Below are 27,236 nucleotides of genomic sequence, written 5' to 3' on the forward strand. Positions count from 1 at the left end.
ACCCATACTCCACATTCTTCCCACATTCCCTTTGTCCCTTTACTTAAATGTTATCTTATCCAAGAGACCTTCCCTGACCTTCCCAACTCTGTATTGGCCATACCCTTCTTGAATTTTCTCCTAGTACTTACCACCACTTGATATATTATATTTGTTGGATTCCTTGGTTGTTTTCTGATTTTTTCCACTAAAATTAAACTTCACTGCGATAGGGAGGTCTGTCTTTTGTTTTCTATTATATAACTGTCTATAACTGTGCCCAGCTCTCAATAAACATTTAGTGAACAGTAATTTTTCTTCATTCATGTGTATTTATTATATAAAAATAAAAGAACTCTTGACACCTGATTTTGCTGAACTGTCACAGCATAGGCAATCACATGGATTTAAGCAAGAGAACTAACCTAAAACAACTAAAAGTCTGGCTCTCTCCAGCCTGTGGTTTATGGCTGCATATCCCCTCACATCCAGGTTCTGTACAGCAGGCATACAAGTCAGCCCCCACAGGAATCACATCCCTTCCATGCAAGTCACAGCAACTAGAAGTCAGGATGCATTTGGACTAATCCCTGATTTGCACGTGGGTTTTACTATTGCAATCTGGATGAACCAGAAAGTCCAGAGATGGTGACTGGCACAGCCATAGCCCTTGGTCTGAGAGACCAACCATTCCTTTCCAGGCAATGATACATTTGACTTATCTCTCTCTGCCTTTGCAGAGAAACAGGCAGCCTCTTTGGATACCAAAAGATCAGAATCCTCAGAAGTTTGATATCCTAAGTATTGAGCATCTATAGTCATCATAACATAAAGGAGATTTTTATAGAAACATTAGAAGTAATGATGATAATAACAATAGCTACTGAAATATATCGATTGTTTAAATATGTCAGACACTATGTTTAGATTCATTTAATCTTCACAACACTTTTATTAGGTGGATAACTTACTATTCCTTTTCAATAGAAGAGAAAACTGATGCTATTGAGTAACTTACCCCAAGTTTTGCAGCTGGTTGGTTAAAGTGCAGCTGAATAACCATTTGTTTTATTCTAAAATTGTATTCTTTCATGACTACCTCCTAAGGTGAAAGTTAAAATCATCAATCCCTCTGAGAAACTTAAAAGTTCATTGCATTACTGTAAAGACAGAAGGAATAACATTGTAAACACAAATGGTAAAAAAAATAGCAATTCAGTAGTAAACGAATACTAAAAAATGATAAAGCAGTAAATAAATACCCCATGGACTAGCTGAAAATTGCCTAAAAACCTAGGAGAAAATGTAGCACCAATCTGAATTGGAATAGTCAAAGTGGACTTCACAAAGGATGTAACATATGAGTTGGATGAACTTGGAAGGATAGAGAAACTAATTATCATTTGTCCAAAGGGAGAAACAGCAGAGAGAGAAAGCCATGACAGAAATTCAAAAGGCACATTTGTGGTTAAGTTGACTAAACCTGGCAAAAGTTTTGGGTTTAGCCAATGCAGGAGTTCCCAAACTATTTAACAAGATGGCCAGGGTTATGTACAGAAAAGAGAATGGCATTTATCATGCTTGAAAAGTGTTAAGTTAAACAAATTCTTGCAGGCCTTGGAGCTTTTAGTGAGGTCAGCTGCATTATGAATCACAATGAGAGCAAGGATATTCTATGTTTTACAAATTTATTTACAAATTTATTCTTCTATCTCCCCTTCACTTTTTTTCTGGCACCTGAAATCTCATTAAACTGGCATTCAGTGCAACCACTTTGGGAAATGATGCTGTGCAAAACTCACAGGCATTAATAGAGTAGATTGACAGGGACCATTCCGAGGAGGGGCCTATGTTGCTCTGCAAAGGAGCTCAAGAAGAGATACTAGACAATGCAGTTGTGAAACGGAGATTCTAAACTCAACTGGAAAACATCATCTCTTGATCCATTTCTATTCCTCCAGTTGATCTTCACAGCAGTTTCTTGTGCCCTAGTCAATTTTCTAAGGTTGTTGGAAAACCCTATCTATATGGGCAGTAGGGAGATATTAGGCTTCCAGAAAGTCCTATGAGGATGCTGGATGAAAATGCACAGAAGTCAATTTCACTGACTGGGTCAGCAAAACCAGACATGCCCTGGACCCAGGGAGCTCACAGTCCAATGAGGTGTCCGAGAAGGGAGATACTTGCTGTAGCTGCTGGGAATGTGAGCAGTGGAAACACAGAACAAGGTGTGGAGGAGAGAGGGTGAGTGAGCTATGGAATTGCCTGCATATGTAAAAACTGTGCCAGGGGATTTCTGCTTTTTAAAAGAACACTCGAGGTATCCAAAGACATAGCCCAAGTTACCTTTTTCTTCATACACTCTACACTATCCCTCAATAAGCATACAGCTCAGTCACTCTCAGTCAAAAATCATACACCATTTTATTTTCACTACTGTTTGCCATTGCTCAAACTCTTTTGCTCCCTTATGGGGTTGTTCCTGTGGGGCTTACTTCTTCCCATGATGCACATTGAGGGGAACTTTCAGACACAGGCTTATATTTTAAAGCAGGCTCCAGTCCTAAAACTGCCTTTAAGCCAGTTTGGTTACTGTCACTTTTTTCAAAACATCTTTGTGGGGGATGCCTATGGACCCTTTGAGTCTTCTTTAGAAAGAATGTTCTCCCTCATTATGCCAGCTAAATCCAAGAACATAAGGTTCTGTGATGTTTTGTTTGCGAGACTGGGGATAGAACCCAGATTTTGCACATGTTAGGCAAGTGCTCTATCACTGAGCTGCACTCTGGGCCCCAAGGAGTTTTTAAAAACCTGAGCCCCATGCTGGACCAGGAAGGGTGTCTCTGCTTTGCTTACAAAGAGCAGCTGCCCCTGAAGATTCAGCCCCAGGCACACCCAGTAACACTAGGTCAGTGCTAAGGCCAGAGGTGAGAAGAGATTGTCACCAAACACCTGCAGCCATCTGAGCTGTTCCCAAGCTTGGCTTAGGGTGACTTGTCTTGGAGTCTATCTAAAACTAATGACCTATTTGGCTGCCCTCTGCTTTCCCTCTGTCTCTCAGAAACACGCAGAATGTTCTCCAAGACTCCTGGAGGTAAATGAAAAGGTCTTCTCATTTACATCTGCCACCCACCGGCATTCAGTCAATATCAGCACATACCTTTGGACATTGCCCAGGTAAGTTCCATTTGATCTAGTGACCGAAAGGTGAATTGTAGGTTACACTTAATTACACTCGCCAGCCAAGAGTAAGTCAGTAGCAGACGTTCCCACTTCACTCTGAAATACCATGAAACCCCTTAAGGGAGTCCACTGATTATACTATAGAGGTTTGTATGAACCAACTAGGGTAAATAATTAGACTGTATTTTTAATTAATATTGCAGTGCCTTCTAGCTCAACGATATTTAAGATTATGATGGGATTGGAGGTAAATCGAGAAATGTCTTACTCTTGATGAAGCCAGAAAGAACAAAGAAAGTTTTGTGAGATTAACAAAAATACCATGAGATTTTGGCAATCTATGTCAAAAGTTTCAATTGTTTTAAGGAAGTTTTCAATTTAGCAAATGCTCTGTTTGCCAAAGTGAATATTGGTCTTTAATACCAAAAATAAATCCAGAGAAAATGAAAGGCAGGTACTATGCATTTTGAGTTGGCACAGCTGCAAAACTTTTTTTTTTAATCATGTGAACTTTATGGGAATAATAACAATTAACACAGATTTCATATTGGGCACCAATTCAATTTTTGTTTCATGAAGCTTGAGAAAAATATAGGCTTATGAAAAAAAGCCAGTTCAATTACACATGAACTTTTCATTATTTTTAACACATTTTACTTATTTTTAATTGATGGAAGTGTTACGTATTTTCTCAACGAAGAGTTTTTCACACTTCTTTAATTCAAACCAGCTTGCTTTTTGAAATTCAAATAGGCAGATTATTATTTGGCTTAACTGGAAATCAAATAAAGTAATGGTAAAATGTATTAAATAGATCACAATGCATTCATTATTTCCCAAAGAAATTTATTACTTTCAAAATACAGTATTTTTTTGTTTTAAACCTAGCTAATCCTCACAACTCCCTAGTAACAAAGATGCCAATGATCTATAAATAATATTCTACAAACAATATTTTCTCATGAGAAACCAAAGGTTTAAAAAGTTCTGTCATTTGCCTTAAGCCACATAAGCAAGGAAAAGATTGGAATTAGAATCATAACACAGGTATTCTGCCCATTTGCAAATATCTTCTGTAAGCTTAAGACAATAAATAAATAGAACAAGGATTTTGCCTTTTTATTTTTTTATGTTTGTTTGTGTGTGTTTCTCTTTTCCTCATGTACCATTGCTATGGTAGGCACATATTAAAAGCTCAATGAATAAAATTAATAAATCATTTGTATTTATTTTCTATTAAACACAGCTCTCTGCAATCTGTGCTTTTATACATTATGGTCAAGCAACACTTGATATTCATTATGATGACCCCTGAGACATGGCAAGATAATAAAGTGTCACCTGAAACATCATAGAAAAATAAAATCATGTTCATGTACACCCTGAGCTGTAGATTAGAATCTTCAATTATTGAATGAATGGGAATTGACCAGCTCTGACTGTATGTCTTACAGACAGCTCAACTATAACACATCCCAAATTAAATTCAATTTCTCATCTACCCAACATTTCTCTTCACTGTCCAAGTTTCCCAACTAGAAACTTAAGAGTCCCTTTTAAATCTTTTTTAGACATTCAACTTCCTTAGGGTGGCAATGTATCCATTCTACTGCTCACAGCTCTCTCTCAGGTCCATCCCTTCTTCCCATCTCCACTGGTTTAATTCTAACTCTTGCTTTCTCTTCCCCAGAAGACTTTAACAGCCTTGTTATAGGTTGCCTTTGGTCTCATCTGTCACCATTGCAGTCTTCCTTCAGGTGCTCAAAAGTTACTTTTCTGAAACCAAAATCATTCATGTTCTTAATGCAGCTTCCTCCACCCTAATGAAGCACTTTCCTCCATGAGATTCATGGAACCCTGTGTACACAGTGGAAACAGAAAGAAAAATAGGTTTAGGGTAAATTCTTGGAAATTTACAATGCAAAATAGATTATGAAAGGCTCTGAGAAGGCCTACAGGAAAGAGTCAATAGAACTGGCCTTTTCCAGTGTTCCCCACATTTTATTTGACTTCAAACCCTTTCCATTGAGCACTACCTTACTAATCACATTAGACCAATCACATGTTTATTGCTGTTTCCAAGGCAATAATATGCTCTTGGTTTATTAAGTTAGATATTAAGTTCCTTCAAAATGATGTGTTTTGCTCAACTTCTCAATTTGAGGAACTCCTATGAAAAACTTTAAGACTCAGCTCCAAAGCTTGTACAAAGCTTCCGTCAAATCGCTCCTTGATGCTTGCTCTGCTACAAATCATCTGATCATCTTTCTGATTTTGCAGGCATTTGATCCTCAGCCTACCTTTCCTACAAGATTATTGTGCCTTCTCATAATACCCAGCAGGTGCAGGGAGAAGCACTCAACAAATATTGATAGAATGTATATTTCACTGTATTCTAATCAAAACCCCAGAAGCAGTCATTGTCAATGCACATGTTTATAATATTTTTCCAGAGAGGTATAAATGATTAAAAAAACAAAACAAAACATGCACAACCTGTTTCTTCACTGTAGTTGAAAGAAAAAGATTTCCAAACACAGATTGAATGAGTCTGTTTTTCATTACTATACAAAAATACCAGTTGCAGGCTAGTTTATAAAGAAGATAAGTTTATTTTGGTTCATGGTTTGCAGATACAAGGTACAGGGGCCACTTCTGGTGATGACCTTCTTGCTGGTAGAGTCCTGAGGTAGTGCAGGGCATCCCAAAGAGTATGTTTGTTCTGTGTGTCTTTCTGGTCTCTCTCCCTCTTCCTATAAAGCCACCAGGATTGAAGCATAAGGGTTCCACCCTAGTGACTTTATCTAATCTTAATTGCTTTCCAAACGGCCCACGTGTAAACACCACCCTCATAATTCCTTGCAATGGGGATTAAATTTTAATACAGGTTTCTTGGGGAACCCTGAAACCATATGCAAAACATAGCAGAGACATATATGTGTCCCTACTGTATTTCAAGAGACTGGCCTGGCTGTTTTGATATTCCTCCCCATCCACAGCTTCTTGTGTACGTCATGCATCTATATCTCACTAGGAGAAGATAGCCTTCCTTCCCAAAATCAGAGACTTTTTGGCCAGTTATCAGTGGAAAGCCATTGTGTGTGCCAGGAAGGGTTGTGGACACCAGGCAATGACTGCCATCTTTATCAAGAGACATAATGATAGCCCCGAGAGGTGTAGGAACTTCCTTACTATGGAAGAGTATAACCAGATCCACTGAAAAACAGTCTTTAACTGCATAAACCTCCAAAGAAGTTAATTTTCCAAGAGTTGCATGAAATATTTTTAACAGTGAGGCAGATCTGTAAATGGCTCTGCCATTTTCCAGCTGGGCAAGATATTTCACCTCTTCACACCTCCTTTTCCTTGTCTGTAGGATGAGGATAGATGAGGCAGCATTTGAAAACATTTAACACCTTGCTTGGCACATGGCAGGCAATCAATAAAAGGATATTGCATGTGATTCTGCTTCCTCCTGAATTTCACAGTTTATAAAAATAAAAAGAGGCACCACTTACATAAAACTAATAACCAACTCAAAAATATGTTACTAAGTATATTTTGGACAGATCTATTTGTCTCTGCCATTCTCTGCACTAAATTAAAATTAAAATGCTCGCTTTAAAAAAAAAAAACCTTCCTCATTCAGCAGAACAGCATTCAGAATTATGTAAATGAGCCATGCATTTTAATGCTGACTGACTCGATTTACTGCCCAAAGTTTAGCAATTTGAGACCTCAATATCATTAAGGTAAGATCCGGATAGAATGCATGCACCCGGCTCACAGTTCCGTCATAGGAGAGTTAGAGATGCCATGGAGTTCAGCAGAATGCAGGCATTTCTTTCGGAAGGTTGGGACCTTTCAAATTATCCTACTGTTATTTTGTAAGGAAGGAAAATGCAGGAGGCAATTTAAACAGGTCAGGCAGGGAACTATCCACTGCTTCCTCTGGGAACTGGACCAAGTCCTACACAAAGAAGGCCTGGGCCACAACGGGGTAAGGGCACCGGCTGGTACGCACACGATTCCCTCCAGCATTGGAATTAATGAGGCCATTGGTTCACTTCTTTGCCCTTCCAGAGATTGTCACGATCCATTTGCATGATGATTATGGAAAAAATTAAAACACTATTCCCAAAGATCAAGTTAATAAAGGCCTCTGAGATGTCAATATATTTTTCTTCAAAAAGGGTGAAAACATTTGAGATGGCGTTTAGTTCAATAAAGCAGTGGTGAAATTCCTCCCTCCCTCCAACGTTTTATATTTGTAGTGTATTACATCTCAATTAAACCCTTGAGAATCTCTCTCCTTTAAGAGTCAATAATGAATTTAATGCAAATTCAAGGGGGAAATAAAAGAACAAGGGGAGACCAAAAAAATTCAGGATGAAGCGGAGAAATAAGTTATCTGTAGAATACACTTGTGGTTGAAAGGCTCTGTGCTCCTCCCTCTGCCCAGTGACAGATTCTGTATTTTCTAGATTCAAACTAAGCATCATTTCTCCTTTGGTATTTCAAGCGAGCCCAAGAGACAGAAGCCATTGCAAGATCCCTCTCTTCTTTGAAGGAACAGAGCTAATCTAGGATCCCACTGAAGGCAGCTGCAATTTCTCCTCTAGTTCCCACTTTATTCCCCCCGCCCCTTTTTTTACACACAGATCCTGTGTTCTCCATCTCGTGACACCTGTACTCCCTGCTCCCAGGAAAAGCACTTACCCACTCTGGCAGTTGGTTGGGAGGAATGGATCTTTGAACAGGTTACACCACCCGCCTTTCCCCATCCCCCGGGGGCTATAATGGTCAAAAACCCAGTCCATCAAGAGGGGGAAAGTCATGCAGATGAGATCTGCATTCTACAGATTTCTCTTCATAATTCTACCACAAAACAGAAGACCAACACAGGAGATTATAGAGCTCCTACATTTATTAAGGATTTTACTTTTCTCTGGTAGCAATTTTTTAAAGAATAAGCAGAAAGAAGTTATATTCCATGTATGCATGTCAAAATACATTCTACTGTCATGTATAACTAAAAAGAACAAATAAAAAAATTTTTTTAAAAGAATAGGTATTAAGAATTGTAATGCAAAAATAAATAAATAAGTTGGACTAAAAAAAAAGAAGAGGCAGAAGAAAAATAGTTAAATCAACCAAATATTTTATACCACAACTAACTTTCCCTGTAACTTTTTTCAGTTTCACTGTTTCATCCCTTACCTAATTTTAAGGAATCCCACATGATGTAAAGAATAGTCCTTTAATTATTTGTGCTGCCTCAGTTTCTCCATGTTTTTTCCCAATAATAGTCCAAAGGCTCTCTGGTCTCCCTTTCTCCCTCTCTCACACACACAATAAAATAAAATAAAATATAATAACCCAACCATTTAAAAATCCCTTATTAGCTTATATTCAACACACAAAGAAATCATGAAATGCTATATTCTTTTTTTGTGATTGGCTTAAAGAAGAAACCTCCTAAGAAGACCAAAAATACAGTTGTGGTGATATCTCAGAGTTTGTCCATTATGACTTTCCAATGAGTAAAGTAACTTTTTTGAAATTAGAATGCCCGCTGCACAATAGTGACCATAATAAATTGAGTCTGCAAACACTACTGAGCATGGACATTGAGCCACACCCTGTGCTGCATGCCAGCAAGCAAAGTCACCACAAACCACTGTCTCGGACATGCCCTGCACCCAGGGCCCAGCTGAAGGAGAGCTGCACACCCACCACTTCACACCCACCACTTCACACCCCGATGCCAGCTATTCCCACCTTAGGGAAGGATAGCCTTTTTTATAATCCATCTGCCCCAGGTAGCAGTTTCCTGCTAAGCATATTTGACACATGAGTCTGAGAACACAGGGACACACACAGATTATAATGCAATGGAATATCAATTTGATGAAGGATGCTATAAAAACCCTGAAGAGTGCTATTTTGGAAATAAAATGCAAACAGGTGGTCATCACTTCCCCCTTTATAGCTTCTTTATCTAGTTGACTTTGAGGTGGCTTCTTTCTAAACAGGACAATTTTTTTTCTCTACCATCTCCATTTCTACCTCATTGATTTCAGCCAGAATCGTCATAGTTGTGCAATACTTAAACAACAGGGATTCCTTCTGAGAACTGTGTTGTTGGTGGTTTTGTTATTGTGTGAACACCATAGCATGCACTCAAGCAAATCCAGATGATCTATGTGGAGCACTCTGGGTGGCCTCTTGATGCAGTCAAGAGATGAGGTGAATAATTTGCCAAAATACATTCTACTGTCATGTACAACTAAAAAGAACAAATTAAAACAATATAAAAAGAGATGAGGTGAACATGAGAGGGCTGAGGCCATTGCTGCCTCACACAGCAGACTGCTTAGGGTAAACTTTTTGTTTTCACTAAGTAGGAGTATACTCTAATAATAAAAAGTATAGCATAGTCAGTGCGTAAACTAGGAACATAATAATTTCATATCAATATCAAGTATTATGTACTATACTTAATTGTATGTGCTATCCTTTTATATGATTAGCAATATAGGTGGTTAGTCTACACCAGCAGCACCACCAATGTGTGAGTTGTGTATTGTACTATGACATTATTATGGCTATCACACCATTAAGCCATAGGAATCTTTCAGCTCTTTCATAAATTACTGAAACCACTCTTGTATATATAGTCCACCATGGACCCAAATACTCTGCACTGCATTCCTGTGCTTGGCCCCCACAGTTATAGGAAGTAAACAATATGAAGGGACCATTGGAAATGCTGTGTGAGTGACACACTCAGCCGGTAGGTTCCTGTCCCCTCCCTTCTCATACCTACTATGGGCCATGTGTGAAAACAATGCTTTGTGCAGCACCCTCCACCCCATGAGGCAGGAGTCCTAAGCCCCTTTTTTCCAGTGAAGGAAAATGAGCTCGGAGAAGTGACCACATCCAATTGTAGACCATCCAGTAGCAAAAAACTGACTCCAGAATCTTATGTCATCCAGTGAAGAGAAGTTAGCAGGAGGAAAGAAATTAGGAGCTAGAGCAGGAGCCCTGTGGTATTCTCCAGTGCCTAACACAGCGCTTGGCCCATGGGGGACCCTCAAGAAATAGTTGTCAAACTGAACTCAGGAAGGAAGGCTGAAGAACAAACACATCCTGAGGAAGTCCAAGAGCTGCCCAGTGGGCCTCTGCAGGAGGAGCGCTCTCTCAGGGAGGCCTTGCTGGCTTTGCCCTGGTACCCAGCCTGCTCCTGTGCCCTGATCACCCTGCTCTCCCTGCCCTGTATTATCCTACTAGACTCTGAAGGTCGAAGGCTTCTCTTTCCAAATCTCATGAATAGACAAACATTCAGACTTCTCTCCAAAACGTCCTCTCTCACCTGCCCTCCAGCCCCTTCTTCGGGTTCACTGGCAGACCTGCACGAAGAGACAAGAAATCCCTCAAGGAACACTTCCCATCCATCTTCCCGGTGGTCTTTCATTTCTTTGCCAATAGGGTGATCTGCTTCACAACACACTTCGATGTATTTGACATCTGTCATAAAACCCAGGTCAGACAGATCTGTCTTCTGTTAAAATAAGCCATTCTTCAGAGACACTTCCTATGCTCTTAGGGCCCCACCAGAAATAATTATTGACATATTGCCCACACATCTAGCCAACCCTCTTAATGGGAGCCATAAATTACCAGCCCTGGTGTCCCCCAGTCTTATCAGAGAAACAGGGTAACACTTAGACAACAGGGAAGAGACACCACGATGTTAAAACCTGAAGGGGGGAGGGGACTCTAGCTGAACTGACTGGTTTCAAGCAAATACCTTTCTTTAACATCTTTCCAAAGTTAATAACTGCAGCAGTACACAGCTGTTTCTTTGTAATGAGACATGAATTTTCTCAAAGTGCCTTACTGAGTCTTACATTCACACAGCAGAGAAGGAGAGGGGGTAGGTAGACATCCTCTGCAGGGCAGGGACTCCTCTCTCGACTCACAGTGGGCTCCACACAGGGGAGAATTCTGAGCACCTGTGCCCTCAGTCCAGGCTACAGGTCTGGGAGAGAAGCACCAAGCGATTCTCATTCTCACTGCTATCTTGAGAAGCACCCATGGGAGAAGCAGATGTCAGATCCCCAAAAATTGCCAGTTGGAAGATTTGTCACAAGATTACTAAAAATCACTACTGTACTCAAAGGTGTTAAGGTCTCTTGGGTCTTTGTAATTCAAGTACATGTGACAAACTATATAATGTTTCATCCTTGCATAGAGAACAAAAGTTTATAAACCTAAAGAAATGCGCTTTTATAAAGGAAAGAGAGTTTCAGAAAAATGTGCTAGCTTAAGTATATTTTTGTTGGGGTAAGTGATGATGGCTCCTTTCTGAAGAAGTTTGCAAGTATCTCCATGGAAGTGACATATTAGTAGTTAAGTTATGCCATGCTGAGAAAAACACACTAGCTAAAACAAACTTTTTTTCTTTAATATATTTTTTTAGTTGTAGTTGGACATTTATTTATTTGTTTTTATGTGGTGCTGAGGATCGAACCCAGGGTCTCGCCCATGCTAGACGAGCGCTCTACCACTGAGCCACAACCTCAGCCCCTAAAACAAATGTTTTTAAACTAGTTTAGGAACAAGTTTAAAATGTTTAGAAACTATCTAGAACAGATGAAGCTGGGAATACTTTCTAGATTCAGGGTCAGTGTGTCCACAAGAGCAGTCCAAGGAGCTATTTGTGCAGTCTGATTCGAGAGAGACATGCGCATAACAAAAGGATACAAAGAGTAAGGAGTAGGGACGCCCTTTATTGGGACTATCAGAGTGAACCAAGAATACCCAGAGATCACTGGTAAGGAAGTGTGCTCTCTCAGCTGACCTGAGCCTGTAGCTTCCTAAGCTGGGCTTTTAAAAACATAGATTTATGCAGACAGAGCAGAAGCCCCCCAATGTCAAATGGTGGGCACTAGAAAATATTATTTCTAGCTATAAAATTCTTTTGAGATCCTTCTTTTCACCCCAAATGAGAATGGGTACTAGATATTTTTGTTTGCGTACACATAACATGCTGGCTTCATGATTAAGTGAGAAATGGACTGTCTTTGTTCAAACCAGGATAAATTGTTGAAAGAAATATCAGTGCTTAAGTGTGTTATTCAGGACCGGGAAATCGTCTATCATTCAGACTTTGAGTTGGAGCATTCTAAAGGAGAAACTTGTTCTTTACAGTTATACTGTTGAACTGGGAATAAAGACGGCTGTTGAAAGAGATGCTTGAGCAGTATCTGGATGAGAGATTAACTTCATGAGAGGCAGAGGAAATCGCCTATTTCCCCTTGTCCAACCCACTCAACTCAAACCACCCAAAACTGTCAGTGGATTTGAAATCAGAGGAAGTGGCTAATTTCATGACCAATAACAACATCACTGGTTAAGGATGTTAAGATAAGGGTAATTTAACTCATGTTTCTAACTATGAGCAGATCAGTGGCGGTAATCAAAAAGCACCAGCAATGAGGATCGGCTTGAAATATTCAATCTTGGATGTTCCAGACGATGAACTTCCAAAGCAAAGAGTAGTAGCTCTTCTCTCAAGTGGGCATCCATGTCACCAGGAAGTTGGAGTTGTACATCTTTACCAAAGTTTGAGCTAGACACAACACGGCTATGCTAAGCAAGTCTTCCCAGCGTTTTAAGAGATGAAAGCCCATCTAATTCAGAAGTCAGCAAAAAACTGTCATCCATTAGTTGGTGATGTGTGGCAGCACAATGGTGTCTCCCCCTTAAAAGACTCTACACATCAGGCCACCAGCAGGTGATCTGAGCTCCACAGGAGCTGCTTCACATGGGCTCCCTTTCCCTTTCATGTGTAAAAAACCTCAACAGGATGACCACAGTGAGTTCTGTGGCAGCCATAATGGAAATCATGTTAGGAAGGTTGTTCGTTTTGCACTAGCGGCCATTGGGTGATTGACGTATTGTAGAATATTAAGCACTTTTCACATCAAGGCTCTGGCATGTTGCTTACTTTGGAGGCCAGTCGGGGGGCACTTCTTCCACTGAACATCCACACATAACTGATGTGCTGCGGAAGAATTAGCCCACCTTCTTGCCAGATTTTGACATGTTGCCTGATGCCCACATTTGGTGGGAATGGGTCATTCTTTTCATGTGACTAGATATAAGGTAACATATTGTTTCCCCTAGAGATATGGCTCATTTCCATTGTACAAGCTAAGAACTGAGTTCCAATCTTAGGGACCACTCTGGTATTTGCTACCCTATGCAAAAAACAAAATAATCCCCTATCCACAAATAGTGACTTCTCTTGCTTCCTTGGTGTTGCTTCCCAAGGAAGGTCTGTAAAACTTTGGCATGCCTCTGGGGCATATTCGGTTTTGCTGTTGTCACTCTGTTTCATCCTATTCAGCACAAAGAGGGAATGACACGTGTTCAGGTTTAATGCGAACAAAGTCCTTCCCCTCCACTTGCTGATATTTAAACACTCTAAGTCCCCACACTTCTACAGGGTTTTCTTCATCCGCTTAAGCCTGCATCCTGTGCCTGTAGGTGGGGAATGACTGGATACTATTACTCCGATAGCTGATGATAATATTTCTACATCCATTGTTAAGCTTCTTAAGTTTCTTCTTCACTTTGGGAGCATTTAGCATATCGTTTTCTGAAAACCGTCTTCAATGTGCCTTAGGTAAAGTAAGATTCGATACCGTGTTCAGGGAGATTATCTAGGAACTAAGCCGCCAAGGGAATATCTCAGCCTCGCTCAGCCAGTCTCTCCATAAATGCACCTTTATAAACCTCTCAGGGGTAAACTGGGTCACTTGATGTTGTTTCAGAACATCTGGAAAAGAGTCATTGGGGTGGGGAGGGCTGTTAAAGCTCTTTGTGCTAATGCTCAGGGGATGTAATGAAAACATGGCTGTGACACATACCAAATGACTCTAAAGCATCCACTTGTTTGTAAGTACCCAAACTACTCATTATCTGCTTTTACTTCAAATAAGAGGGGTTTGGCAAGGATGCTGAGTTCAGATATGTTATTGCTCTCACACAGGCTTCCAATTTTTTTTCTGGCAATTTTTGGCAATTGGGAAGCTAACTGCCACTGAACCAAATATCCATTTTACAATATTTCACCAAGGTCTGTTCTGGCAGACCAAAAGCAAGCAGAGTATCAGGGAGTAGATGGAGGTTCCAGGGGCTGGAGAGAAGGTGACAGAGAGGTTTCAAAGGGTACAGATTTTCAGTTATGCATGATAAATAATTTTGGGAGACCTAACATACAGCAGGCTCATAATATACCTCAATAAAACTGGGGCTGGTGAGGTGCCCGGGAACCCAAGTAGAGGATTGGGCTACTATGAGGACCTCTAAAGGCCCAGCAAAAACCACATAAGACATGACATCCTCTCTATCTGTGGCTATTTCCAGATCAACTAGCAAACAGAATGTGTATTAAAAGCATCAAGAATAATTGGATGGCAGGGTGCCGTGGCACATACCTGTAATCCCAGTGGCTTGGGAGGCTGAGGCAGGAGGATCACAAGTTCAAAGCTAGCCTCAGCAATGGCAAAGTTCTAAGCAACTCAGCAAAACCCTGTCTCTAAATAATAAATAAATAAATTATGGCTAGGGATGTGGCTCAGTGGTTGAATGCCTCTGAGTTTGATCCCCTGGACCAAAAGAAACAAACACCCACAAAACAGTGAACGGATGACCCTTCCTAATATTTTTTATGGGTGGAGATTTAGACTTCGGGTGTGAAAAGTCCTTCCTTAAGTGGTTTGAATCCCACATCAAAGAACTTCTGAAGTGATTGAGGAATGTGTTTTATGGTTCTCACTTTCCTTAAAATATTAATTAAGAAAACGAACAGGAGCTTTTCCTTAACAGGCGTACAGCAAGTTAAACCCACTGATCATCAATGCTAGCTGAGTCGCGATTTCCCTCTTGATTAGCATGGGTGTTCCTTCAAATCAAGACAATATGCTTACAGTGATGAGCCCTATTGGCCATCTATCTTGCTTTTGTGATCTGGCTCTCGTCAGCTGAAATGAAGCCATTTCTTCTGCCTGGGGCTGATTAAACACAGAGTAAACCCAGTTCTCTAAAGAGACTCTAATGATTCTCCACAGAGCACGTGTCAGCCCAGCACCTGCAGGCTCCAGTTTCTCCGTTTCCATCATAAAATGAAGCATCTGTTTCAGGGAGGTGATATCTTTTTCTCATCCAGTGTGTCACTCTGGTCAGTGGATGAGGCTCAAGGGGTACACAAGGCTGCCGCATCACAGGTGATGAATGGTCCCCGAGGAAGTTTTGTTCTCATCAGGGGGTGAAAGGGGCATGCCTTTGGACAGACTCCTGTGACTTTGGTCAATGCCTTGGTGGATCACATCACATGGTCTTCTTTTAACAAACTAAGATAAGGAAACATAATGGGGACTCTTTGAAATAAGGCCATCCTTTGTCAACTTATTTATTAATTCAGTGATTATTTAGAATACCAGCTAATGATGCCTCAAATCACAAACTATAGATGGGATGTGGCTAGGGCAGAGACAGCCCCTTCCCCTCTTGAGGTTACATACTGGTGATGGAGACGGATGTTAAACAATTAATGTGAAGTAAGTACATAATTACCACTGGGAGGAGTTTCCCCAATGGGAAGGCACTCTGGGAAAATGTAAGATGGAGGTCTGACATTTGGGGATTTCAAGGATGATTCTCTGGGTCACTGATATTTATGCTGAGACCTCAAAGATGAGAAAGAGTAGAGGGTAAAACAGGATTTTTGAGCCAAAGAATCATGTTCAAAGATCCTGGGGCTGAAGGGTAACATTTGGCCTGTGTGAAGAATGAGAAAAAAAAAACAGTGAAAGGGAGAGTGGCTGAGATGGGGCTGATGATATAGGCAGATCAGTTCAGGCAGGGCCACTAGGTTGGTTTCATTCCATAAGCATGATAGGCTCAGGTGGATGGTTGCTAAGCAGGAAAGTCAAAGCACCTTTACTACCAAGGAGTTTTCCAACCACTTATTGAGTGGGAGGCAATTAGCAACTTTATTACACTACACAGACATTTGTGATTTATGACTTCCAGTTATCCTAACATCCCTTCAAGTTAGATATGTACAGCCCCACTTTGTAGATGGGGAAACTGGAACTGGGGAGGGAAAGAGACAGGTCATGCTCACTCAGCCGCCCATATGGGACCATGTCTCCAGCCCAAGCCAGATCAGCCTCACACCCATGCTCTTCCCTCTGCACCCTGCCACCAGCCCAAACACAGACCACATGGTCTACCTCTGGATATTTGTGATATTTATGCAACATTGTATGTACCTTTTGCAATTGTTTGACACTCCAGAATTTCCAGAGTACTAATGGATAATGTTAAAGTGATACCAGCTCTGTGTATATCATTATAGATTGAAGAGAGAGTTGAGCACAATTACCTTGTCCCTTATACAGCCTGAGTATAGAATTAGATGGATCTGGGTTCAAACTACAGTTTATCTAGTACTGACTCTGTGATGGAGAGCAAGTGGGCATGAATGCTAAGACTCAGTTTTGCTCCTGTAAAATGGGCACATTAGCATTTGCTTCAGTAGATGTTCAGTGTGTTGAGTTATATAAACCAGGTCTCAGGTTTCCTGACATACTCAGTACCCACTAACCAGTGCTGTCGTTTGCACTTCTCTTGCACAGTCGTCTTCTCCAGCTCATCACTGCAAACTAAGCTGCCAGGCTGGTGGGACGTGGAATACTCCATCTCTTTCTCCCAGCATGTGCTTTTGAGCCAATTGGGTGTTGCTCATTTTCCTGCTTTCACATTAGTGAAAGGAATGTGGACTAATCCCTGGAAGGTAGCTGAACACTAAGTCTGCCTAATAATGTTGCATAGCAATTAAGTTTGAGAGCGTTTGAAAATGGCGCAAAGAAATTCCAAAAGAGTTAAATAGCTCTACAAAAGGAGATACTTGATGGAGACCACTGGGTATGGGGCATTTAAAATGTACCCCCTCATCTTTAAATAAATGACTATACCAAATAGGACACCATTTTGCTTTAAAAGCTGTGTTTTTGTTTTTTCCTCATAGATGGCTTTTAGACTTTAAAAAATTATTTGAGACATAAAACAAAACCTTTCCCCCCCTTTTTTTCTTTTTTTGTAGTACTGGGGATTGAACCCAAGGGTTCTCTACCTCCTGAGCCCTTTGTATTTTTCATTTTTAGACAGGTTCTCACTGAGTTGCCCAGGTTGGCCTTGAACTTGCCATCCTCTGGCCCTGGCATCCCAAGAAGCTGGATCATTTTTTTAAATATATTTTTAGTTGTAGATGGACACAATGTCTTTATTTTATTTATTTATTTTTAGTGGTCTGAGGATCAAACCCAGTGCCTTGCACATGTGAGGCAAGCGCTCTACCACCGAGCCATAACCCCAGCCTCTAGCTGGATCATTTTTAAACATAATAAAATGTTCACATACTAGTATTATATTAATATAATGGAGATGATCATATATGTGACACAAGTTATATCCTCAAAATATCTGAATTAAGGAAGGCTCTAGTATAAGACCTTCCTTTGATTGGTATCTAGATTTCAGCACAGTACCTGCCACACCCTCTTCAAGGTTGCTTTCACAATATTTCAGAACTCCCAAGTCCAGAAACAACCTGTAAAAGCACAAAGAAGTTTGAGCAATCTAAGGTAACCAGAAAGTTCTAGAAGGCTTAACCCTCTAGAAAAGCTATTTTTGTCTCAGGGGACCATTCTTTCATCACATTAATGACAGGGTCATTCCCTTCTTGTCATCTGCCCTCATTACTCAGGGGCTGAGAATTGTGCCTGTCTCAGGTTCCACTCTCTTCTCAGCATCTGCACAATCACTTGGCATGTAGTATGTGCACAATAAACTGCTTGTTGAATCAAATGAGATGGTATCAGCACATAGCACAATGCCAAGGACAAGCCAAACCATTAAAATGTCCATCCCAGAATATGTGTGGTACTTGAGGTAAATGTTAAGCTTCCCACTGTGACTCTTGGAGACAGGAAAGTTTTGTTATGAGTTGTCAGACAAAGATAGCATGTGTCCAGTGAGTCAAGTTTGTCATAGTTGGTCCCTTTTCCATACAACTTTCTGCTATCTCCAATGCCCAGGATCAGGTGAAAGTTAGGCAAAGATGGGTCCAGCAACTTTAGGGCTGAACCAAATTAAAAAAACTTAGATACGCTGAAGGCACCATGGTGTCCACAGCTGTTCATTTGGAAACCTCATTGTCAATCCCACTGAGGTTTGCTCTCCGTTGTGTCCAGTGAAGTTTGATACACCCTCTGGTCCCACAGGCCAGGTACCAGTGGTGATGGAGAAGTCCTGTGCTCCGTGGGAAGACTTCTATCCAGTGTTGCTTACCCAACCCACGAATCCAAACATACCGTCTGTCAGCAGCACTTCGCTCTGCCAGACTTGCAGGGTGACGACACCGCTTCCTCTCAACATTAAGTGTCCAGCTGTGGGATGCAGGAAATGGATGGGGTGAAAGACGAAGAGGGAATCGTAAATCGCTCACTCTCTATGAGAATCAAATTCAGCATCTGTACAACAATGCCTGAGACCCACCCAATCCACCCAAGCAGATAAGTATATAAACCACAGGTCAGTGGACAGACATCTTCAGGAATCTAATGTTGATATGATTATAAGCTGATGCTTTCTTTCTTGAGAACTTTCCTCTAGGAGTTACAGGGTTAGCTAAAACAGCAGTGGGGCACAGCCCTGCCCTTCAGGGAGCTTACAGTCTTTATGCATATCAAACCATGGTGAGTCAAAAACATAAACAAATACACGAAAATCACATACATTTGTGGTGGGTAGATAGATGGATGGATAGATGGATGGATAAAAAGAGAGATACACACACAGTTGTCCCATTGCCAAATATCTTTGTAAAGGAATCCTAGAGGGAACACAGTAAAACACCTAATAAATGATTTTTGTTTGATCGATCTTGAATACCCTCAGACTATTTCTTTCAAAACATTGTATAAAGTTCTACATCTTGAGAAGACAGGAATAAAGAATATATAAACAGGGTCCTTTTATGTGATACTCTATAAATTCAGAATCAGACATTATTAACATGAATCAGAAAGATGTCTTGAGTTTCATACCAACCACCTACTTCCTGTACAGGACTGTATTTAATAGGTCCACTGGATCAAAGGCTGCATAGACATCAGGCTTATATCTGTAACACAGGTAAAATGTGTGTTCACGAAAAGTTTTGTGCTTTCTCCCCTTATCAAAAAACGGGCATACTTGGTATTTTGCCAAAACCACTTAAAGTGGATTATATCTACATTTGACTTTGCAGTAAGTGCAAAGACAAAATCTCTGAAATTGTTAAACAAAAGTTTCTTTCTTGCTTCCAGAGTTCAAGGTAAAAACAACTTTCTCTGACTCTTAGACATAGTGCAGCTTGAATGTTATAGGAACATAAAATATATTTATTGTTGCTGGAGTTCAAAATTTCCATCCCATTCCACTTGAACACTGATTTTGAGTTTGCAAAAATAGCATCAGCAACATCGCCAACAGAGATCCTATAACCTTAACACAAAGTAAATATGAACATGGAAAAGAAATGTAACCTTTTTAAAGTTCTCTGCATGCAAATATCATGCAGAAGTCACTGACTACTGAATTCCCCCACGCTTCTCAATATCAGAACCATTCCCCAAAACCATCATGGCAAACTTATTTTGGTCTTTCATAGATTTTTCTTCAATTCCTCTTCATTTTGTGCGATGGTTTCTCTATCTGCACTATCACATATAGGTAATAAATTTCTTAAAAATTCCATACAGTCAGAACCGCAAAAGAAGCTTACATGAAAACTTCTGGATCTATTTAACCTATTGAGACCCAAACATCACTGTAAGCTTAAATCACCATCCAAAGTGATCCATTAAAATGAAATATAGGAACAGTTATGAAACAATGTGCTCAGACTTAGGGGCTACAAACCCTGCCCTTCTACACTACGACCCTCAAAGCACTTATTTGCATGAGCTTATGTCCACATTTTGGGGGGCTTGGCCTGAAGGGGAAGGACCCTGGAGCAGCACAGGCTTCCATAAACATGTGATGCCAGGTGGATGGCAGAGGACACTGTGGTTTTCCCAAGCAGTGCCAAAAAATTAGTCTGATGCTCTATGAAGAAAGTAACTGCAGGATGTCCCTCCTGGAGGCTGTTTGGATGAAAGCCACTGTAAGCCTTGGGTCCAAATTGAGCTGCCTGCAGGCAGAAGTGATGAAGTGTGACACACAGACAGAGGGATCTGCCCCACACACTCCACCACGGACCTCACAGTCACCCTGACTCCCCTTTGGGAACAACGGTGGAGAACTCCTGAGGCCAATGGAGCCCAGATAGAGAGAAGGCAGGGGCCAGGGCATGCATCAGGGAGCCTGTTGGTGTCCATGGGAGATTCTTCAGACTTGTTGATGCTAATTTGATTTCACATACCCCACAGGTAAGAGAGACCTAGGAATATCCAGATGCTTTCTCTGTACAGGATATTGGGCTTTTTGTGTATTACCCACCTGAACTCTGTGGATAATGTTTGGTGTCTAAATTTTATTTGGGCATCACTTCTGGAAGGCTGGAACTAAAGTACCTGAAATGCATTGATAAAAATGTGAAGCTCACTTTCCCTGTACCTCCTTTCCCTGAACAGATTCACCACCAACACTAATACTCCTCTTCTGTGTATTACCGATTCTGTAGTGTATTTTAATGCAGCTTCTAAGGGCATCTAATTCATGTGTTTAGATCAATTGTTTAAGTACTAGGAAAATTTGGTTTCACTTTTTAAAATGCATTCAATATTCATAAAACCTAAAAATTATAGTTCATCTTTGTATAATGATTGATGTCAATGTCCTTACTTAGAAGTCAATATGTAAGTCTAGAATTTGTCATTCAACTTGATGCCCATTGAAGAATGTAAAACTTAGTACTCTTTATGAATCAAAGCATCTACAAGGGGAATCAATGATGCAAGATGAAAAACACTTCTTGATTTTTTTTTTTTAAGTTGCAACCAGAAGTCACTTAGGAATAGAAACCTAAGAAAAAAAATAAAATTTCAGAAGTATTTTCCAACTTCTACCAGGTGCTCAAAGAAGAAATAATCTAAATATGCTTTTAGTTTGTTTTTGTTTTATTATGCAAAAGAAACTACTAAAACTTACACTTACAGAATTAAATTTATGTTTACTCTTTCATCATCCTTGTCCCAGGAACAGTTGATTTTAAAAAAAGGTATATTTTCATGTATTGGATAAAATAACATCCAGATCCAAAATTAAAGGATACATTGCCAGCAAACTTTGATAAATTAGTAACTCCAGTGTTTGCCTTATTCCAGAAATTCATGTAAGATCAAGAGTATTGCTTCTCCTTAATATCACTGAGGATCTTAATTGTTGATTCAAAAGTATCTTCCCATGGGGGTGGGGACAAAGTGAAAGAAAGAAAAAAGAAAGAAAGAAAGAAAAGAAGAAAGAAACTGATTTTTAGTTTGAATGCATATCTTAGCATTGTGAATGTATGCCTTTGTGAAAAAAAAATCCATGAAGAAAGCTTTCAGATGTGTCAAGCTTAACAATCTGTTGATGTTAGTAACATGAAACACACAAAATCTTCCAGGAGGTCCAACTTTAAAAGTACTCTAAATGAGCAATGACATAAAAAAATTAATTTGCTTCAGACTTTTCTTTTTGATATCAAATGATATGTTAAGGAAGAGAAAGAAATTCTTGTCAAAATAATATTTCATCTCCCATGATCAGGTCTTTTCACAAGTTTAACAGCCGTAACCAAAGTTTTAAGTATTTATACCCCCAATCTTGATTAAAGACATTTAAGACCAGACCACACTTGGCTTAAAAAATATTTTGGCACATGCCTATAATCCCAGCAACTCGAGAGGCAACACAGGAGGATTACAAGTTTGAGGCCACCATCAGCAATTTAGTGAGACCCTGACTTAAAATAAAATTTTTAAAAGGGTTAGGGAGTGGTTAAGTGCCCTTGAGTTAAATCTCTAACAATATATATATATATATACATACACACATATATATACATACATATTATATATTATATATATATATATATGGTAATATATATATATATATATATATATATATATATTACCATATACATGGTAATGTATTTTCTAAACATATATATTTTTTAATTTTTTTAATATATATATATATTTTTTAAACTCTTCTACAGAAACAAATGTTGGTGTTTCCCAGTCAATCAGACGTGATACTGGATTCAGCAAATGCGGTCCAATATCATATAAAACTTTGGAAAAATAATTGCTCTTTTTAACTTTAATTTATTCAAAATTTGATATGAATATTGTGTGGCATGGTAGAATCACTAATTGGATGATGCGAGTGAATGTGAAAGTACTATGTAAACAGTAAATAAAGCACCATGTGCATAAAAGTTATTCAAACTACTGGTGAAGTTTCCTTCCTGATAATAAAAATAATGACATTAATAACAGCACAAATAATAGCAACAGCTCTTACTTACTGAGCAATTTTATTATCTGCCAGCCACTATTCTAGGCACTTTACATGTATTCGGTTTTACTTGCACTGTTAGACACTGTTATCTCCACTTTACAAATAAAAACTGAAAACACAGAGAAGCTATGCAAATTTCCCTAAGTCACAAAGAACATAGACTGTGTCATTATTATTTTTTTTTTTTTGGCAGTACTGGGAATTGAACCCAGTGCCTTGTACATGCAGAGTAAACACCATACCACTGAGCCACATCCCCAGTTCTAGCCCAAGCCATTAAAGTTCTTTACTCCCTCATGCAAATGTAGTCACAAATAAAAGTGTTGGCATAGAATTTGTGAATTTCCATCTAGTTGCAGCATATGATCCAGATGCTTCAACATATGGTCAAGTGACTATTTAGTTATTGAAGTGAAAGCACATGTATACACACACGTGTACACACACACATACACTCATACAAACTTATTCACATATCCAATAATATGGCAAATAGCCTTGAACTAACACATAGACTTGTTCTCTTTATTTGAAATAGTTCAAATGAGTCATAGGATTTTGCTATGAAAAAGCTCTTTCTGCCAGAAAGTAAGCTGGTACTAAATGTTTGATAAATGAGAGCATGTTCCCCAGTGTGGCAATATTTGGCATCTTTGTTTTGCAAATCACTTAGAAATCTTTGGGTCTGTGAGGGACAAAAAGGCAATTCATTCTAGCTACACCAAAAAGAGAGAGAGATCAGCTCCCATAAGAAAAGAGTCTAGAGAGTACAGGTTTCAGGCGTGGCTGGATATAGGCATTTGGACAGTCATCTTGTCCATCTCACTATTGTTCCTGCTCCCTGCTCCTCTTATTTTTCTCTTCAATGACTTCCTTCTTGGTCAGGCTCCCTTCACCAGCAGTCATTGGTTTATATATGGCTATTCTAGAAATGAGTGCACTTCTTTCTATATCCAACCAGTATCTGTTAGAAACCCTGGATTGTCATAGCCTGGATTATATACCCATCTCTGAACCAATCACTGTCTTCAAATGGATTAGGCACTTGATTAGCCAACCAAGAAGTAGAAAAAGGTAGAAGGGAAGAAAATACATAGAAGAAGATGGTAGTGATAAATGTAAATATGACATAGGTATAGCCTCTCTTATGCCAGAGATGTCCAGCTAATTTTTATCTTCAATGTGATCTCAAGAATTTAACTTCCAAAAACAGAAGCAAATAATAGACAAACCCTCCTCTTCAGACTGATCTTTCTTTTTGCCTGTCTAATTCATTGTCTTTAAAGGAAATTGACACCCAGATTTGAATAAGGCAAGACTCATATGAATGATGTCATTCAAGAGGGAAATTATTTCTTTTTCTGCTTCATTGTACTTGGTGGTAATTTATGATCAGTGGTGACAATCAGATCATTCCAATAAATCCATGTTCAGATTTAAAACCATAAATTAACTGAAAGTTACAGCAAAGTGTGCCCCATTACATGTTTTGTTCTCAGACTTTAGAAAACTGGCAGGAGTCCCCCTGTGGTCCTTTCTCACACAGGAATATCCTGCCCTGCTGTATACAAAGGTCTCATTGATTGCAAGAGTGGCTGCACTTCTATGCAGGGCCAAAGGGTTGGGAATCCAGGAAATTCTCAACTGGTTTAACAAGAATAAGTGCCACACCTTCTCCAAGTTCCACAGTGAACAAGCCACAAAAATTGNNNAAAAAGCCACAAAAATTGGGTCTGTAGTGAGAAATGGGGAAAATGAGAGCAGTGCCTTCAGGCAACTGGAGCCCCGAGAGATGAGAGTTTAGATAGGATCAAATGCATATCTCAGGCCATTCTGTTTCATTCCAGTCTCACATTTTCCCTAAGATTTCTTCCTGCCTGAAGATAAAGAGAGAGAAAGCACATTCCACAATCCCACAGGCCCTCCTGCCCCGATGCTGAAGCCCCCCCACCCACCCCCCACCCCCCGCAGCATGACTATGAATTAGATTCTCCCCCTTTCCCCCCCTGCTTTCTTGAACTTTTTCTTTTAGGACATTGAGGAAGTCACACTCACCGAGTCAACTCGGCAGGCTGTCACCACCCGTTTATCCAAGCCCTTCATTTCATTATTACCCTTTATGGCCTCCCCACTTCCATTTGTCTCCTTCAACCATAAGCAAGAGTGCTATTATTGTGTGGCTCTGTCACTAGGATCCCCAAGACCCCACTGACACTAGGGTACATATCCCCATCCAGCCCCTTGGGAGCTCTGTCTGAGAGTTTCTCTGGGCTCGACTCCCACCAACAGCAGAGTCAGCTGGTGGAATTCGGTTGGTCTTCCTCTGGCTTCCCAGTTTGGTGCACATACCATGGCGACAGGATCAGGTTCATATCATATGAATGGGAGAAACTGAGGCTGGAAGAGGTTAAATGGTACACTTCATTTCTCATAGCTAGTCCCTATGGTTTGGATGTGTTTGGCACCTGTCAACCAAGGGTTGAATGAAATTCTACACTTCCAAGGACAATGAAGTATTGGGAGCTTGGTCCTCAGTGTGGCAATTTGGGGAGGTGGTGGACTGTTAAGAATGGGAGATTGAGACTGGCCCTGTTCCTCACTCTGATTTCATGTCTGGCAATATGGTCTTTACCACATAGCATTCACACTACCATGATGCCAGCTGCCATCAGGTGACACAGCCAGAGGGCTTTCACTAGAGCTGGCACTATACCGTTTAGACTTTGGGCCTCCCAAACTGTGAGCTAAATAAACCTCTTTTCTTGATCAGTACCCAACTTTGGGTATTTTGTTACAGTAACAGAAAAGTATGAGAACATTAGTTAAGAGCTTGAGTCAGGATTCAGGGACCAGTTTCTCTGACTCTTTGGCTCACAGTCTTGTGAGCTATACCACATTACCATCCATGGTGATCTTGTGATTCAATGATGTGGACTAGAGGGTGCAAGTACAAACAGTGAGGAATCCTTTTAGTAAGAAAGCCAGAAAACTTTTCCTTCCTTTCAACAGGCATCCATCCCCCAAACTCCATGCCTTCATGTCTGCTGGCAAAAGAAAGCAGATCATGCCACAAGATCCTTGTATATCAGAGGGGACAGTGAGCCCCATTGGCTGGAAGCCAGGCAAGCTTAGTCCCCTCACACCCCTGAAGCCGGAAGATTAACATCTGCCATCTGGCAAACCAGAGGCTCCCATGCAAACTGCAAACACCCCCTCCCCTCCCCGGGTGACTCACTGCTATGCCCAATACCAGTCAGGCCCAAGGAAACTTTGATGGCTCAATTAATGAAGATGAAAACTTGAGATATGCCAAATGCAGATTAAATGACATCTTGGTAACATGATTATCTCTGAATTACTAGCTACATAGTGAGTCAGACAAGTGACTAATCCTCAGGAAGGCTGGGTGCTATGGACAGGGGATGAACTATTTCAGGTCTTTGGGACAGAATTTTAGTAAATAGAACAGGCCTGAATGTCTTCTTGTATCATAGATGTCACACTTCTTCAGAGAAGATTTAATTTCTTAAAGTTCTGAGGTTCCAAATTCAGAATGATTGATAACAAGATGAGCAGGGAATGCGTTGGGGGAAAAAAAGAGAGAGAGAGAGAGAGAGAGAGAGAGGAGAGAGAGAGAGAGAGAGAGAGAAACAATCACAAGAATCTGGCAAACATTCATGTCCTGTGGATAAGATCAGCAGAAAGCAAAGGTTAAGAATGATACAGAGAGCAGTCAAAAAAGCTACAGGTAAAGTCTTGTCTCCAGCTTCTTTCCACCTGCTTTTAGCTCACTGCTATTTAGTAAGCTTTTCTACCCTGGTCCTTCAATGCATCTCTGTGAGCTAGACACTGCTCTTCTATTTTCTATGTGATAAAATTAAGTCTTAAAAGTGTTAGTAACCTCTCTGAGGTTGAATACCTGCTAATTACCTAATCTGAGGGTCATTCTATGCCCAAAGTTAGGAAATGCCATAATTTGACTCCCCAATTTTAGGGATCTATGGAGACTTTTGAAAGCATCCCGAGGATTATCTTCAAGACTAATGAAAAGCCACCCCCAAAATGGAAGTTAAGAAAATTTCACCTTCTTTAAAACAGAAGATGAGGAGTTGTCAAGTGGTGATGATGTTGGAGGAGTGAGTTTGTCAGTGAATGTCTATGATTCAGCGAATAAAATGTCTCAATACCTAGTTGGAATTGTGTAAGAAAGTCCTTACTTGTCTGCTCTGGGATGAACTATGAAATCTCCAAGAATCACGTTTAGCCTCTAAATGACTAGCAATCTTTTTAGAGTTTAGTCATAAGATGTCCAGGATAAGAATTGGTGGCATGATGCATGTTCTAAATTGTGCCTTACATAAAGCTATGGAAATACATCTTGCAAAATCCCATACTTCCTCCTTTCTATCCCACACATTTCCATGCAGGAAAGAGTGAAGGAAACT

The 27,236-nt window shown here is 40.1% G+C and overlaps 1 long non-coding RNA gene across 50 annotated transcripts in view; it reads right to left on the minus strand.

The window, feature by feature from the left end:
* Positions 1 to 3,987: 3,987 nt before the first annotated feature.
* The window catches only part of LOC107148511, a 108,203-nt gene continuing 84,954 nt past the window's right edge, over positions 3,988 to 27,236 (minus strand). For 31 of the 50 annotated variants that reach the window (XR_007342905.1, XR_007342882.1, XR_001504272.2 and 28 more), the window contains 5 exons: positions 18,615 to 20,858; positions 17,790 to 17,851; positions 15,326 to 15,587; positions 10,538 to 10,726; positions 3,988 to 5,019 (listed from right to left, as the gene is read on the minus strand). This is a non-coding gene — a long non-coding RNA (uncharacterized LOC107148511). The remainder of the gene's footprint in view (positions 5,020 to 10,537; positions 10,727 to 15,325; positions 15,588 to 17,789; positions 17,852 to 18,614; positions 20,859 to 27,236) is intronic. The other 19 variants (XR_001504284.2, XR_007342917.1, XR_007342912.1 and 16 more) reach the window with 12 other exon arrangements.

This window comes from Marmota marmota, unplaced genomic scaffold (assembly GCF_001458135.2).
Source record: "Marmota marmota marmota unplaced genomic scaffold, marMar, whole genome shotgun sequence".
Taxonomy (NCBI): domain Eukaryota; kingdom Metazoa; phylum Chordata; class Mammalia; order Rodentia; family Sciuridae; genus Marmota; species Marmota marmota.